The 16,684-nt window shown below is 31.9% G+C and overlaps 1 protein-coding gene across 3 annotated transcripts in view; it reads right to left on the bottom strand.

Annotated features, from left to right (window-relative positions):
• ADGRB3 (adhesion G protein-coupled receptor B3) overlaps positions 1-16,684 on the bottom strand; it is a 653,858-nt gene that overhangs the window by 414,619 nt on the left and 222,555 nt on the right. The gene's annotated exons all lie outside the window — the stretch shown is intronic.

The raw sequence follows: 16,684 nt of genomic DNA, 5'->3' as shown, positions 1-16,684 counted from the left end.
TTTTTAATTGCTAAACCTCCTTCTCTTGCAGCCTCCTCTAAAAATGGAGAACACCTTAGGTTAGAATACCGAGTGTCTCATTGAATTTAGTGAACTTAGACCTTTAAAGCAGAGTCACAATTTTCCATCTTGACCTAAGGTTTTGCCCTCCAAATCTCTCATTGATTTATAAAAGGCAGTTTCTATGGAAAAGTGTGGTTAGAACCTTCTGAGTCCTGTCCTGAGACCAACCAGTGAGTAATATCGACACATAAATTAACGAAGTTAACATGAAATCATCATATAAAATGAAACTCAGAGACCACATAAATGTTAATATTTTCTCCTTTTTCTTGCATTTAAGAAATATCAACATTTCTTTAGCAACTACTATGTCACTACCTTTAAGTAGAAAGATTGAATTTGTTACCTCATTTATATTTCTGTGAAATAAAAATTCTTACTCCCTCACCAAATATGGAGTTTAGGATGTAATAGTGTTCAGTGACACTATGAAGAGCTGAGATATGAAATTAGGTATGTCTATGTTCAAGGCTCATATTCGCTGTTCTACAGTTCTAAAAGTAAACTCACAGAGTATTATTACCCCATGTTTAAGTAATTCAAGTTCATTGTAGAAAATAAAAATTACAGAAAAAATACATTATGTGTACTCAACTACCATAATATTCTTTCTAATATTATTTTCCAAGTTTTGGACTCTCTTTCAGGGGCAACATATGTAATAAGATGTTATGAGGTTTTCTTGAAAACTGATACCAGGGGTTACCTAATAATGCAATGATTTCACTGTTTAGTACAAATGTACTGAATTAAAATCTCAATTGTCTCCCAGAGACACAAGAGCAGCTTTTACCATTGAAAGAAAATCTTCCTAAGGGTTATACATTGATGAGTTTTCTTCCAAAAGAAGAAAAAGAAGAAATCTACGAAGATTCACTGGTAAATTTAGGGAGACAAACATTTCTTAATTGGACATTTACTTAAATCACCAGATTTGCTTTCCAGTTTGGGAGCTATCTGATAAAGAGGAGAGAGCATTGATGAAGACCCTTCGATAAGACCCCTCCAAAACAGTAGTGAGTTAGTTTCTGCAGCTGAAGGAAGGGGATAAGGATTTAGATAACTTCAGGACTTAAAGATAAAAAGATTTAGAATAGAAATGATTCATTTATTAGCGATCAGGAAATGACAACATGGAATTACGTATGAGAAGTTTATGACTTCACATTAAGTTTAAAAGCAAAACTTCTTAATGGAAATGTTAGCAGATGGACTAAGAATGTTAATAAGACTTAAGAGGATATAGGCTTAATGACTTCTCACTGTGATGGGGGTTGGGTGAGGTCTATAAAGCAAATAAGGACCATGTGTTGCTTTATGGAAAGGCTCACATTTGAAATTGGAAGAGGAAAACTTTGAAGTAAGAGGAAGACAAATGGTGAAAGCAGACAGAAAACTAGAAGAGTATTTCGGGGAGCGTTTCACCAAGGAAGTAAAGCCAGACATATTCAGTTCATGAAAGGAATGATATTGAGGGTTTCAAAAGGTCACTAGACTTGGAAATTACTTGTGACCCTTGAGAATCAAAAAATTTCCAAAAAGATAAAAGAAGATATTAGTTTAGAAACAGAAAGACCTTAAAATTGATTATTGATAAAGCCAATAAATGTATTTTTGAGACTCTAACAAAATCAATGAAGAAATAAAAAATATATGTAAAAATTAAAAGGCTGATAACTATACAACTTACTGATTTAATATTTATAAATATTAATAATTCATCAAAATTAATAATTTTGAGGAAAAATTAGCAATAGTATTCAAGAAGCTGAAGAAATATTTAACTGTCCAATAAACAAAGAAGACATAGAAAATGTTGTTAAAGAACAATACACAAATAAGGACCAGATTCATATATATTGGGAAGGGATCAATTTCTATACTTTTACAACAAAGGTATTTCCTGATATATGCTACAAACTTGAAAAAGATGAAAAGGTAAATTTCTTTTATAAAATTAGGAAACATTGATAGCAAAATATGACAAAGATGGTTAAAAATAAAAACCACAAAGCAAAATAATTTATATGAAAATCTAAAAAAAATACTAGGATAATATTAATATTATTTGAGAGGAAAATCACAAATAAGTAGGGTCCATTTGAAAGAATAAATAAGTATAAATACTAGGAATATGATTTAAATTGATCTGGAAAAGCCTGAAATTCATCAATTATTTAAAATTAAAATTCTTTTAAAACTAGGAATCTTAGTATGATTAGGAAGAACAGTTAAAAACAGTCTCAAATCAATAGTCATATCATACTTAGTAATGAAACTCTAGATCCTTATAAGTAAAAAGTACAAAACAAAGATGCTTATAATAACAATAATTATTTCATACTGCTTTGGAAGTAGATCCAACACAGACTGAAAGCATTTATAAAATGAAGAATAATGGAAAAGAAACAAATTGTCTTTATTTGCAGAACAGAATTATTTACCTAGAAAAAACATTTTTTCAACTGTTAGAATTAATGAGTTCACTGTCTGAATATATCATAAAAACACTCAAGTATAATTTTTTTAAAATAACTAGAACAATGTGTAAAACAATGAATTTAACAATAAATATGCAAAATTTATATAACATAAAACTACAAATTTTAGTCCGAATTATAGAGTGTGTCAGACCTTGTACTTCACAGTATTATTTTACTCTTTACAGTTATCCTTTTGCATATGTATTATATTCATTTGAGGCTTATAAAGATGAATAAACTTGCTTAACACCTTACAGGTTAGTGACAAGACGAAGAGGAAAAGGGTGAAGGGAAGGAGAAAGGAAAAAGGTGAAGAGAAAGTGTTGATTACACAGGCAAATATTCAAAGATGTCATATATTTTACTGTTGAAGATTTTCTATACATAATGGAATATTTTGTTTATCAGAAACATCATAGATATAATCTAAGGTTTAACAACAAACCAGGCTCAGTAAGAGGCTTTGTGGAAGTCATATCAGTTAGAGAAAGGTTAAGAGTGGCATTAACAAGGTCAACGCAAGGACTAATTAAAAGACCATTATGCATATATCCTAACTGCTTCGTTTTCATCTTTAGGAGTAGAGCTCTAAAAAACCACAAAATGGAATTACTATTTGGGACTATTAACAAAAATATAATTCTTACATAAGGATGCTGTACATTGGCCAGGTAATATAAAATAGTGAAGACAGCCCCAACAATCTAAACATACATTTTCTTTATTATATCATCCAATGTGAGCCAAAGTTGGCAGTCTACACACACAGTGGTCATGCTCGTCTTATAAATGGAATTCAATTCCCAGTGAATATTAATTTTATAAGCATGCATCACTTTAAATTAAGAAGAAAAAAAGACCGACATTCTTAACAGTCCTAACATAACTGGACTGATAGAAATCACAATAGAATTTCATCAGGTTGGGTGTTTAGGGAAAGAATGGCACTGGAGATTAATTTTATTATTCGAAACAAAATCATGAGAGAGATGTGAAAAGCAGAAAGTCAAAACACAGGGTTCCTGCTTGTTCATAGTTGAAAGCATGTCCATGGAAACACTCTGGATGTCTATCAAGAATTAAATAAATTAGAATACAGCCCAAATATAAAATATTTTACAAGTGATAAAATATGAAGCAGCAGATTTATGTGTTAACTTGGAAAGACCTTCCAGGTGCATCGCCATGTGAATGAAGTATCAGATAACCTGAGCCCAATTCCATTTATTCAGGCTTTCACTAAAATGTGTGTGTGCACACATGTGTGTGTGTGTGTGTGTGTGTGTGTGCTCATGTGTGTACCGAAATGTCTCAGAAGAATCATACCAACTATTAACACTGGCTATCTCTTTGTAGTGATATTGGATGGAGGGATTAGCAAAGTATGTAGTCAATATACTCTTGAACATTTTGGGATTTTAACAATGAGCACGTATTCATGTATTAGCTAGAGTAATACAATTTTTAAATAGGCACTGAACTTTTTTTTAAAAGTCTATGAATTACTAAAAGAAAATCAGTCAAGTACAGGAAAACTCAGAAAGGTCCTAATCCTTATAAAGTCTAAATAAATGTAGTAGGAGATCATACACCTTATAGGCAAATATAAACTGGACTTGTTGATACATACAGGGAACTGATTATTTAAAAGTTGAGCATTTGGGAACTGCAACTGAAGAAAGAGGTTCTTATACTAGGAGACTACAATGTAAATACACTGTCCATCTCCACAACACTCCCCTGGCTTTGGAAACTATGTGGGTATTTCGTTCTTCACTAATTCAAATCTCAGTCAAAATACAATGGAATGCTGGTCCCAATAAGTCCTGTGTCACTTTAATAGGCATCACCGTTTGCAATACTTTGCCCCTAACATAATATTTGAACTTACAGGAATGTTCTTAAACAAGTCTTTTAAAAATACCTTATTCAGAAAGAATACTTTCATGCCTAAGTTCCATTTTTTTCTTAATGTTAATGATTAAAAGTATCATATGTGGTTGTGTCTATGATAAGAGCATTAGACAAAGGAGAAGGCACAGATTATGATTGAGATGTACTCTTTTAGAGATCATCTGTGATGCTGATATTACTTACCTAGAAACTTGATGTTTAAACAGAAGAATGTGATACTCCAATAATGCCTGACCGTAAGGTTCTGCCACCTAACTTTTTTTTTTTTTATCTCTTTTCATTTTCAAACTTTTAGAAGAAATAGCTTATACCATGTTTATAAAACTTTACTTTGCCAAAGAAATATCAAGCATACTTTTAAGATATGTATATCAGAGTCTAATTCAGACTTGTTGAATCAGAATCTAGGATATAGAGCCCCGGGAACATGCCTTTTTCACAAGCACTAAGTGATTCTACAGCAGATCTAAACTTTCTAACAACCAGACATCCTCAAAAGTATCTATTAACCATCAGAAACTGTCCACAAAAGGTTTGATCTGGCTTACATCATATCTTAAAAATCACGAAACTTCACATAAAATCTTTATTTCTCACTACTTGCGTTTAAAGCCAGTGTTCTTTCATGTTAAGATGAAAAAAAAAAATCTTTAGACTAGGTATACTCTCCAGTCCATAAGGTCTCCACCAGTTCCTAATGCCTTTCTTACCAGTTTCACTAATTACCTGTTAGCAACACCACGCCTTGGAATTTCCCACCCCTACATATCATTTGATTATTCCATCTTATAACTCAAATTTAATGTTTAATTTTCAGACTGAACTTTGATAGAAGACTCCTTATCTATGCCATTTTGTGCTAAATTCTCCAAGTAAGTTATTTAGTTTGATTCAGCAAAAGGTCATTGAGCGTTTACTCTAATTTCTTCAGGATGCATAAGTGAGAGAGTTAGCTTTTGCTCTTAGGTTATTAAACGTATTACAAGTGCTAGCAGTATTATAGGCAGTATTATCATTTTTTCAAGTACCAGATAGCAGTAATTCATTTGCAGGTATTCTAAATAAGTAGAACTGTCTATTTAAAAAGTTCTAATAGGATATTGGAATATTAGCTCTTTTATGATTAAGTCTGATCTTTAAATAAATATACACTGAAGAAGATAAATATGTGCTAAATAAGCTGTAGTGCTTTAAAAAACATTATCGAATTTATAATATTGTTCATTCATTAAGAAATAAGTGGTCAGTACTCTCATGGTGGCTTTTCATTAAAAATAGATCATTTTGGCTATTTCTTGATTTCAAGTAATGAGATTTAGAGAGGTAACATTTATTATTTTAATTCTTAAACTGTTTAACTTTGGACTGTCATATCTGTTACATACTGTTCATCATTTATCATTGATTGGTACTTTAAAAGTCACTCTTGCCTCCCAGATAATTTATCTTCTTTTCACAAAAGACTTCTTTACTGGTCAGATCATTGCGCCTGCTGCTATTGAGCTCAAGTCAGAAGTGGAAATTATGGGCCGAATAATTTTTTAACCTTTGTCCCAGATTAAATTATATGACCTAGATTTCTAGGAGTACCAATTTAAATATATTTTGTACCCATAAATGCATTCATACTTATCAGGAGATGTAGAAAGATATTTGTTTCTGTATTCCATACTCCAAGGCCCTTCACAGAAACCAAAGATCTTCCAGTGAGGTCCTCCCTGCTGTTAAACAATTAAATGTCAAAAGCGTATAATGCAAGGTCAGAGAGACATCAAAATCACATTGTCCAACCCCTTCATTCTACTCAAACAAAATTTAAGTTGATAGTGCTAGTGTCAAGATCATTATTAGGTAGAGCTATTTTTCAATTTATCATCCAAATGGAAGAAGTCTCATATGATTTAGTTGGTAAAATTAAATTTTACTTACTTTTATAGCAATAATAATCCCTCTAAAGATAAGACTGTAGGCTTTTTCATGGCTTCTTTCAAGATTATCATACAACCAAGTATATTAATCATAATTTTGGCACCGAAATCTGAATTAACAGTATCTTATCTGTTAATCATTTATTTATATAAATATATATATATATTTTTTAATTCTCTTATTCTGTTTATAAAATTAGGGACATTCTGAATTTTTACGGTATATATGGGGAGGGGCAGTAGACAATATTCCTTGATTAGCAATTCATAATGAAAAAAGCAAACAATCTCTAGGCTACTTAAGACATGACATGCTGTTTCTTGCTTAATGAAAGATAAATTAAAATCATTTGACATTGCCATATGTTAACAATCATTTCCTAAGCAGAAAAAAACACAGATGGTTTGATTTAGTGTTCTAAAAAGGTTGCAAAGAACAAACCCCTTTTTGTTAGTACATTTTTTTGGTGTGAAATAGACACAATCTTCAATGAATAAAATAATTGAATATGTAAGTCTGTGCCTACCACTTTGAATCAGAGGTACCATTGTAAATAATGCCTAATTACTTGTAGAGTGGTTTCAGAATATAGATAAGAAAACACATGGTATAAAATTGTGGATTCTATATATGCCAGGATGATGTTACTAAAAACCTAATGCCACGAGTGAATAAAGGTTTTTAGTGAGTCATCCATACTCTTAGTCATGCTCTATTATAATATTAACATAAATTCATATATTAAGAATAATGTTTTTTATAGTTAAAATATAAATTAACATTAAACATTATCAATATGGTACTATTCCTCTTTTACACATGTGTAAAAATATTTTTAATAATATTAAATGCCTTTTTACAAAATTAACCATAATACTAGCATTCTAACGCAACACATTGTTTTGCTTTTTGTGACTACCTTTCTAAGCTTTGTCCTTATATATTTGGATAATTTAACTTTCTGCCTTTCTGTTTATTTTATGACAATTTTCCATTATAATATGTAGTGTAAATTATTATTTTATGTTTTTTAACTCGTATTTTAATTATAAATTTGTTTCTGTTATTTCGCATTATGTTGTGAGAATTTCACAACAACCTTATAAGTCATGATAAAAGAAACTTTTTTCATATTTTTTATTGTAATAAGAACATTTACCCTGATATCTACCCTTTTAATAAGTTTTTATTTATACAGTGTCTAAGATTGCTCCCAGTGATCACCGCCTCATGCATTCATACCCTGTGTAGTCCCTGGATTTAGTGGCTAACTTCTACCAAATTCTGTATGACAGAGGTGATGAGATATAACTTCCAAGACTAAGTTATACAAAAAATACTGTGGATTCTTGTGTTAAATGCTCATTCATATTCTTTTGGGTCACTCATTCTGGAGAAAGCTAACTACCATGTTGTGAGGTTCTTTGGAGGCTCGTGTAGTAATGAACCAAGGTCTGCAAATAACAACATGAGTGAGTCTGGAAGCAGAACCACCTTTCCCAATACCATCAGCAGTTGAGTCTTCAGATGATACTGCATTCTAGCCAGCTGTGACCTCATGAGAGACCTTGAGTAATGGGCACATAGATAAGCTGAGAGCCATGTTCCTAACCTAAGGAAACCATGAGATAATAAATGTTATTTTCAGCTGCCATCTTTCAGGGTGGTTGGTTATCCAGAAATAGAAAACTAATACAGACTTGGGAAATAGATAGAGGGAACATAGTAAGAACAATAATTCCATGTTCATTAGAAAACCATCATGCTTCACTTACTGGGAAATGAATTCCTCTGTTACAGGAAAATTATGCTCTTTGAAGTGTTATAACAGTAGATAAGGAATTCTATAGATCTACAGATGATAGTTTGGCAGAAATATTTTGGGGAAGGTAGGCAAATCAATTTCGAGAGTATTTATTTTACTAAGTGCTTCTCCTTCTATGATGGAAGTGTTTCAAATGTTTGGTTCTCTTCAGGAAACCATAACACATCATGGACTCAGTCTTAGGTTCCATTGCTGGTAGATTGGACACTCAGCGTTGCTGTCGGTGAATGGAAGCCTATGTTGCTGAGTCTACACCCAGTCTCCATCACTGTCACCATGGCCACTCTGTTCAGGAGTCATTATGCAATGACAGAAATGGCTGGGAAAGGACACTGACTAGAGTCCACAGAAGGGGTCATCCTATCTACTTGTTTATTCAAATCTTTCTCTGTTGAAGTCACCCTTTAGCGAACATTCAAATGAAATTTAAGGAACTTCAAACTACTGTAGCTGCCTATTTTGAGAGGTCTATCCGAATACCTCTTGCCTAGACCTCTTTGTGACCAGTTTTCTAATCATATTCCTCCCAAGTCTTTGACAACTTAGCCAAGCATTTAACCATAATCTGAATCTCTATAGACCTGTACTTCTGATTATGCACCAAAATAATACACTTATGAACATTCTCAGAAATAGGATTGCAGGGTCAAAGTTAAGGGTCATTTTTATGATTTTTTATATTTTCGCACTATTAAATTTTTTCACTACCATCTTATTTTTTAAATTGATTATATATGTATACACATATATATGTGTGTGTGTATCCATATATAGTCAATATGTTTAATAATATTTACTGATAAACTACTGTGTGCCTGGCACTGTTTAATGTTTCATTTTAAATTTTTCCTTAATTATCTTCAACTCAAAATGTCAAGCTCATTTTTGGATGCTTACCCTCATGTTTTTTCTTAATCATCTGTTGAACTTGAGATTTAAAAATTTTAATTCATTGGAGTTCTTTATATATATTTTATTAATAATGTCATATAATGCTTCCCATTGTTTAGGCAGAGGTTTAAAAACATTTACATAATAATATTTTATAATTTTTCCAACACATTAAACCTTACTAGACATATTTACAGTCCTTTAATTGCAATACATATTTTTTAATATTTAACATTTTAGTCCATTTTTCCTACATTTTGGCATAGATATTATTGTAATTATACAAGAATGGAAGAAACATTTAAGAAATAGTTTTATTTCATTTTTTAAAAAAGGCTCAAGTTGTACATAGCTGTCAACTATTCTTTTCACATTTTATTTCAGGTTAGTCTTAGATTTACAGAATAGTTGGGAAGACAGTACATAGAGGTTCTGTATATCCCACACCTAGCTTTTCCTATTGTTAAAATCTTCCATTACTTTGGTACATTTGTCACAACTAAAGAACCAATGTTGCTATATATTATTAGTAACTAAAGTCTATATTTTTCTGATTTCTTTAGATTTTAATGTCCTTTTTCTGTTCTAAGGTTCCAGCAAGGACACTAAATTAGATTTAGTTGTCATGTCTTCTAAGCTCCTCTTGGCTGTGATAGTTTCTAAGGTTTTCCTCATTTTTGATGACATTAATAGTTTTAAAGAGTATTGGTCAGCTGTTTTGTAGAATGTCCCTCCAATGGAATTTGCCTAATATTTTTCTTATGATTAGACTGAGGTTATGGGGAAAATCACAGAAATGCCATTCTCATCGCATCATATCAAAGGTATATGCTATCAACATGACTTATCACTGATGATGTTGACCTTGATCACATGTCTGAGGTAATGTTTCACTGGATTCTCCACTCTAAAGATATTTTCTCCTCATTCTATACTCTACTCTTCAGAAGGAAGTCACTATATACAGTCTGCATATCAGGGACAGGGATTCATGCTCCACCACAACTATTTTTTATAGTACCAGAAATAACTTCTCTCTCAAAGAAAATAGTCTAGAGTTTTGCTATTTCTTCTCTGTATTTCTTATAGTAGATATATTAAATCTGAAATGTTGATGATTCACAGTAAAATTATCTTCATCCTTTCTCGCTTCTGCAACCCTTTCTTCCAATATCTAACCATTCTCCCATGAGCTACACTAATATCAATTTTCCTTGGCAAGCGCATTAGAGGTGGCAATAGAAACACGGTGCCTGGCCCAGCAGACAGGCATTTTTATCTTTAACGATAAGACTGAATCAAGTGATAACTCTGAACATTATTTCTCTTTAAAATTCTTAATGAAACATTAGATGTTCAATCTCCATCTCCAGTCTCATTCCCTCAAAATTGTCCTTTGCCCACACACTTTATGTTTCCCAGAAGGAAAGAGGTTTGTATCTGTGAAACTTATACATCTACAAGATTTTATCTTTGCAAGTATGATTAACTAAGACAGCTTGGGTAAGCTATAGTCAATTAAAAAAAAAAAAAAGAACATGTTCTTGACTAAAGCAAAATTATACTCAACACTTTTTGTTTGCTCCATAACTTTAATATTGTCACTTCTGAAAATTTTTCAGTTAATTACCTCCCCCCTTTCCACCCCCCTTTAATAGCTAAGAACAATCCTAGGCTGAGAAAGGAAAAGAGAAACATTTTCTGCCCTTCATGACAATTTTTTACCACAGTCCCAAGATAATTTGAAATTTTCACCTGGTCTTCCTTCTATATAGAAGGTATCAAAACACGGAGGACATTCGGAAACTATTATATATTCTCCATTTCTTTTATATGTTTTTTTTTCCAAAACCCTATGTGATTATTGCCTGTCAGGTTAATAAGCTCTAAGATAACTATAACTTTGAAGGATTTCTTGTTCCTGAACCCTTATCCTTCTCCTGTTCATTATTAAGTGTACATGTTTCTTTTAAGAGAAGCTTCCAGTTCCATTAATCTTTTATATCCACAGAAAGGCTGTGCTAACATTGCTTTTGGTTCTTTTCCTTATATCAGAACTTTAAGATCCCCATATGAAAATGTTGTCCACACAGATATACCACTATTTGTTTTGCCTCATGTCCTCAGTTCTATAACTTCTTTTAATAACAAATAATTATACATTTTGTTTATAAAAACTATTTGTCAGATTTTTTTTTGTCTGCTAGTACAGATCAGTTTTGATAATAATAAACTGTTTCCTTAAGAATATATACATTGATGACCATTCAGCAGGAAAAATTACATCACTTAAATTCCCAGGCCCCCATTCCTAGGCACTGGATTTCATTTATCTGCTATCTTGATAGTTTGTATTTTTAACAAGTTGTTTTGTGACTTTACTTATTAGGAAACATTGGGAAGAATTAATCTGAATAATTTGCGTACTGTGTGATACATTAATCCTCTACCAATATCAAGTTTTGAGAAAGCGGCACTACATTTATATACTCACATTTTAAGATATGAAATATTTTAATGCATGAGTTCTGTTCATTCCTCTTAAACAAGAACATATAAGTACTGTATTCCTCCCTGCTTATAGAATGCACTGCAGATCTATGGGGTGGTAGCACAGACAGATCTGTTCAAGTTTACCCTCTTGATGAATTCTAGAGCCCCAGATCCAGAAAAATGTCTTTCCTCTTAAACATCACAACATTTTGCAAAATCCTGGAAACTAAATATACATTCCACAGGACTTACGAAAATAAAACAAAGAAAAATGCAAGTGCAAAAAACATTACATTTCAAGTCAGTATGATTTGCTTCAAATCCTTCAACAGGAAGTGTAATCTGTACAACATTGAGCTTAGAAAAAATCCCTCTCAGCAGATTCAGCATCTTGTGAAGGCAAAAGAATATTTTCTGAATTAGGGAACAAGGAGATGCCAAAGTAGAGGGTTAGGATTATTATGTTAATTAATATGTTCTGTTTCAGAAGAGGATGCCTCCTAGAATTTTTGTTTTCTGTGTTTAATAAATATGAGTAATACCAAGTCAATTATTTTTTTCACTAACTCACTTTACCTATGATATCTTCATTTTGACAGTGGTATTTTTTCCCCAACATGATGCTTTCAATAAGCTAAAACATGCAATCGGTTAAGGATTGTCAAATGAAAAATGGAATTACGTCTGATTATACAAACTGAATACTAAAATAAAAAATATGTTAATTCACATAGCAACTGGATTAACAGTTGTTTGAAGTAACGAATTGAACTTATATCTTAACTCTTATGATTTGAAATGTTTATGGAAAAATTACTGGGGCATACCACACATTCCTTAGGCTCATTTAAATTTTTGAGATCAGAATGAGTTAGTGTTTTGACGGAGTTATCTAAATAATTACTTCATCTGCATTTCACAGGCCATTAATGCAATTTTTTTTTCATACTAACCAATACATCTGTGTATACAACATGAGTTCACAAGGTAATTATCTACTTTCCAACATGCCCCTTTGGGCAAAGGAGGAAGAAAAAGGAAACATACAGTCTTTTGAGGACTCATGCTATAATTTTCACCACTTGAGAGTCATCTGTCTTTTATTTTCTCGAATTCTCTACCTAAGGAGGCATACTCCAACAACAAATTAATGATATAAACTTTGTAACTCAAATTATACAGGAATCTTCCTCCAGAATAAACATTCTGGAGTTCAATAATTATATCAGAAAAACCTTATGTAGCTCAAACAGTATGTCTTTTTTTTAAAATGTCCCAGTTATTGTTCAGAATAAAATAAAAAAAAAAGACCCATTTGCTTTCATTCTTTAATGTGATACATTAGCCAGAAAATACAATATTCCTATGTGGGAAAGTTTTATGATTACCTAATTTAATGGGTGCTGACTACTAAGTAATGGGTCATGGAATGACTATGGTTAATTCAATGGGAAGATGAAAGAATTAGAAAAAGATTTCAAATAAAAATCATTTTATGGTATTAGTCAGAAGATTATCTATAATTTGGGGATAACTTTAGCTGGACCATATTTTATATTTGAAGCTTATTTATGTTATTAAAATATCCTTTAAAAATCACATATGTTACCTATACTATCACCACTTAAGAAATTTTATTCTTTTCAAACTGTTTTCTATAGTCACCATTTGGATATGGGACTAAGTATCCTATGAAGGAAGACATGTAAGTATTTGAACAAAGTTAAAGTTAGGATTACAATCTCTTTTTAAAATCTAACTTTATTTCCTTCAGTATTTACAAAGACTATGCATCAGCATAAAAAATTAAAACGTAGAATTTAACTTTTAACTTAGATTTAGAAATAAATGGCATTTCTTAGACTACACTTTGGAGATAAAATGTGCTATACTAGCATAATCAGTTATACTGTTTCTTCCTTTCTTTCCTCCTTCTTCTTTTTTTATTGTTAAAACATTGATAGCAATGCGACAAGAAGCATAACAGAAAAAAAACATAGCTGGTTGTCCTGGAGACAGGTTTTCTATTTTTCTTTATCAGTAGACATGAACTCTCATTTTGAATGCTAAGGAAAAATATTGGTTTTCATGTATGTAATTATTTTTATGTTTAACTTTTAAAAGATATACCTTAGAAAAAGGTCTTTTATTTTAAAAGCTTTAAAATGTTACATCATCGGAATCATTCCTAGTGAAATGAAATTTTATGAAAAATGTCATTTTATAGTTAAATATTGGAAGCAGTTCAACAGGGAAGCTGGTTTATTTCACTCATACATTGAAAGTAAACAACTGTTTATCTGGGCAATAAATTGTCCTTATTTCTCATACATTTCCAAGCAGTAACAGATCCTTTCTTTTTCTCTATAAAACTGACAATCCGAGAACCACAGATTTTGTTTTCTACATGGTAATAATAGTGTCTACCTTCCGTTGTTATTGACACTTCCAAGAAAATACCCTGAGTGAAATTTTCCAGTACTTTCAAGGGTGTTAGAACTTCAATGAAAGAAAAAATCAGAGGCAGGCATTAAAGGAGTACCTTAGAAACAAAGTCTTTCTCTTGGTTTCAGGTTTTATAAAGTATATGTTATGTAACTTTCTTCCCCATTAAGTACTACCCAAATTCTATCTTTCAATTGATGCCATTTTAGTTTCTTCTGTTTAAATGAACTATTCAAAGTATATATTATACCAATCTATTTGTACAAGTTTTTCTGAGTGTTTATTTGCTGAAATATAGTCATTTAACAATAATACAAAATGTTGATGGAAACCTCTGTTTAGTAGTTATATATTCTTTCAGCAGGCAGTGTTTTTGATATTTGATCAGCAAGCAATAATTATTGCAAACATACCATATGCCAGACACTCTGATAGGTATGAAAAATATAAGATAACACATGATCCTTGCCCTCAGGGCATTTTCAGTCCAGCGAGGGAGGCTGAGTGAAATAAACAAATCAGTACAAATTATGATCAGTGGCATAAAGGAAATAAATTGAGTGTTGAGTTACGGAATAATAAATAGGGCAACCTGGGTGATTTAGATAAAGAGTCTCAAGGAAAACCTCCCTGAGGAATGATTCTTAAACAGAGAGCTGAAAGATTGAAAAGAAATGAGCATGTAAAGAACAGGAAGAAATAGAGGGAAGCATTAGAGAAATAAGAACAGAGGACTTGACCTGGAAAAGGATAGGCCTGTTTAAGGAACTTGGCTTACGTGGCTGGAGCTTTGGTTGGAGAGTGAAAAATTCCCTTAGCCATGATTAGTAGTTTGGATCTTATTCCCAGACATTGAAGAGCCACTGGAGAATTTTAAGCAGGGGAAGGATAAACTCCAATTTATATTTTAGTGATTGCTGAGTAGAAAAGTGATTGCGGTGAGACTAAAGTGTTTTAAAAGTCTATAATGGTGCTTATCAAGTCAGTAGCCACTAGCCACATGTAGTATTTAAACTTAAACTATTCATTAAAATTAAATGAGATTTAAAATTCAGTTTCTCAGAATTCACATGTGGCTGCTTACTACCATACTGAACAGCACAGGTAGAGGACACTGCCATCAGTGCAGGGACGTTCTCCCAGTCAGTGCTGCTCGGGAACGTCACCCACATCTTTCTGGTCTCCCTTCTTCAGTTCCTCTACCTTTCCACAGACTCTGCTGGCTTCAAGATCACTCTTGGCTTCTTCATGCTCATTCCTCACTTCTTCACCTCTTCTACTTCTTCTATGCCTTCCTTCCCCATCAGCATTTCCTTTTCTTTTCCCCTGTTCCAGGCACAGTTTTCCAGCAATCTGACAACTTAAATTCAAGATGTCTACAAATACATTTTTTCCATGACCATCTACTCATTCTGACCACTCTTTTATTTTAATTTTTTTTTATTAATAGCACTACCAATCTCTTAGTCACCAGCTTTAAGTCACCTACACTCCTTCTCACTCAGGCAGGCATGCAATCAGTTGCTTAATCACAGATAATCTACCTTCATAATATAATGTCTCTAGCATACTTTCAATTTCCAATAGGTTATTGTTAAAATAACAATATTTTTACTGTATAGGTTATTGTTATAATTTCCCTGATACATTCATTCCAAATCAGCAATGGTAGATAAATCTTTTTAAATTAAATTTCAACCAATGTTTTCAAAGATATACATTACTCAAAGATAATACCACTTTCCCAGTATCACTATAAAAATAATGTTGGATTTCATATTTTACTATTGCCTACTCTTTTTCATAGCTTGTTTGCTATTCCAGAAAATTGTCTCATATATTTCATTCTCTTTGTTTATGCTTTTCTCTTTCGATCTGCTAACCATTTCATCTCTATTTTATGGACTTTATGACTATCCAATCTCTCCACCATATGAAGCCCATCATAAATGCCACTTGCTCTATGAAGTTGTTCTTTAAATTAAAAACTTGGTATTTTCTGATTAATTCCTGGTATAATTTTTAAATGTCTTTTATTTCTTGAGTTTACAATTTTTTATCTTGTATCACAGTTTATTAGTCTTATATCTTGTAATCTCTAAGAATGATAGTGTATGCATATTTATATCCAAGCCCACATCTAGCAAATTTATTTAATCAGAATATATAAATATTCCTAAATTCATTACAGATTTCATTACAGCTGTAAAGAAATATCCTGCCTTGATTGATCTAGCTATCAAAATAAGTATCCTTATAAAGATTTCTCAAGATTGGTACGACAATTTTCTTTTAAAAAATTTGGGAGTGAGAACTGAAGTCTTCGGTCACTTTGGAGTCACTCATATGGATTGTTCTTATCTGTGAAAAAGAGCAAAAAATGTTCTGTTTTGTCAGAGCAAAAGTATTTGCTAAGGATAAATTGAATATCACATGTAAATATCTCAAGTGATTGTACTTACCTGTAAGTCAACCTTTGCCAAGATTTCAGTTTTCAAATTCTTTAGCCCAAGATGAATGCCTGAGAATGCAAATGTCATGATTTGCTCTTGGATACATAGCACAGTTCTCTTGATGGGCAGCACACATATTGAAAAACAAATAGGCTGACATCTTTCCATGTCTTATTATTTCCTTAGGA

Source organism: Rousettus aegyptiacus, unplaced genomic scaffold, assembly GCF_014176215.1.
Source record: "Rousettus aegyptiacus isolate mRouAeg1 unplaced genomic scaffold, mRouAeg1.p scaffold_m13_p_1, whole genome shotgun sequence".
Taxonomy (NCBI): domain Eukaryota; kingdom Metazoa; phylum Chordata; class Mammalia; order Chiroptera; family Pteropodidae; genus Rousettus; species Rousettus aegyptiacus.
This window is presented reverse-complemented; position numbering and strand designations above follow the sequence as displayed.